Raw genomic sequence first — 1,582 nt, forward strand, 5'->3', positions numbered from 1 at the left:
AGGACATTGTACAGTTTACTTATAGTATTATCGAATAGGTTTGAGAAAACATGACAAATAGTAAAATTGGTTTAAGAAGGAAGCTATTAATATTTTCCTGATTGCTTTGTAAACAACATTCCTTTCGGAATTAATTGGTTAAGACAAGCATGAACAACTGCTGCCCGTACGGGTAAAATTTTCGACAAGAGCGATGGTGGGAACGCTGTATAGTGTGCGTTACAGGTCCGTATACTAGACCTGACTAATTTAGGGTGTTCGTGGGCCCAGGTATTCACCGCCAAAATATTTCGCTATATGTTTGAATATTTCTCAATAAAAACTAATTTAATAAAATCTTTTCTCTTCATCTTTTTGAACATATTCTCTTTTTCAACTGTTACAAATTTTAAAGCATTTAATTAGTATTAATCTTTTTTACTATTCATTTAAGTTTTATAATTTGTGCAATAAAACTTTTTGGTTTGTACTGTAAGGGATTTCTGAAAGATCACAAAGTAGTTAATATAATAGAGGTCATAAGAACGTCAAGTTTTTCGAAGTTAACCTTCTTGTCGCATACAGTCTGGCGTTTACCCGGTTTACATGTTAATCAATATCGAGAGACAGAAAAAAAATTCGAAACATTCCAGATTGTAATTGCATTTCTGAGATTTTCCTGTTTATAAGTAAAGGCAAGGCTACAAAACTGGAACTAGCATGGTAAAACAATGCTACATAAACCACAAAAGTAAGCAGAAATCACATTTGCAACGTGTTAATTTTCGTTCTAAAATAACAAATTGCATCGAAAAATTGTATTACTGTTCTACCTTTTCCTTAGAGCAATGTATTTGGTGCATTCAAATGATTTGCCAGATCAGAAGAGATAGCTAAGTCACGTGGTCAATCATTATATACCCAGCAATGTCTAGAAAAAGAACAATTTCTTACAGAAGATTGAAAAATCCATGTAATATTTTTGTGCGATTACACCACTCTGATTTAGAATATAAATGGAGTTCATTGCACTCTTAAAAACGCCCTGAATTTCAAACCTTTCATGCGAACAGTAATTTCTTTGTTTGTTTTATTTTTTATTCGGATCGAATATAAGTTTTGACTCTAATAACATCACACGTATGTGTATATGCCTATTATGCATTTTTGTATTATTATTATAACACATTAGTGTTAGCCTAATAATGTTAACCTAATTTGTAATATGTTTCTCAAACCCAATCGCGCCCTATTTCTAAACTGTCTTGCTACTTCCATGGAACGTGTAATTTAACCTACACAGATTGCCCCACCCCAGAACCTCCGCACGAGGTGGGGAAGCTTGCTAACGTGTTCGCTTAAATTGCCTATGGCTGTGTTAAGGTACATCTCATCATCGATTGCTCCACGCACACTGAATATCATTAGAGAAACATAAATTGGAAGAAAGTTTAAATAGCTATTATAACCACCACGAGTATTATAACATTCTGAAAAACTCATTGTCATTTAATAGCTTATAGATATTTCCTGGATTATTCATCTCTATAGTAACCATTACCAGTGATCGCGCATGCGCAGTTGATTGCGACGAGATTTTTGT

This window comes from Habropoda laboriosa, unplaced genomic scaffold, assembly GCF_001263275.1.
Source record: "Habropoda laboriosa isolate 0110345459 unplaced genomic scaffold, ASM126327v1 scaffold146, whole genome shotgun sequence".
NCBI lineage: Eukaryota > Metazoa > Arthropoda > Insecta > Hymenoptera > Apidae > Habropoda > Habropoda laboriosa.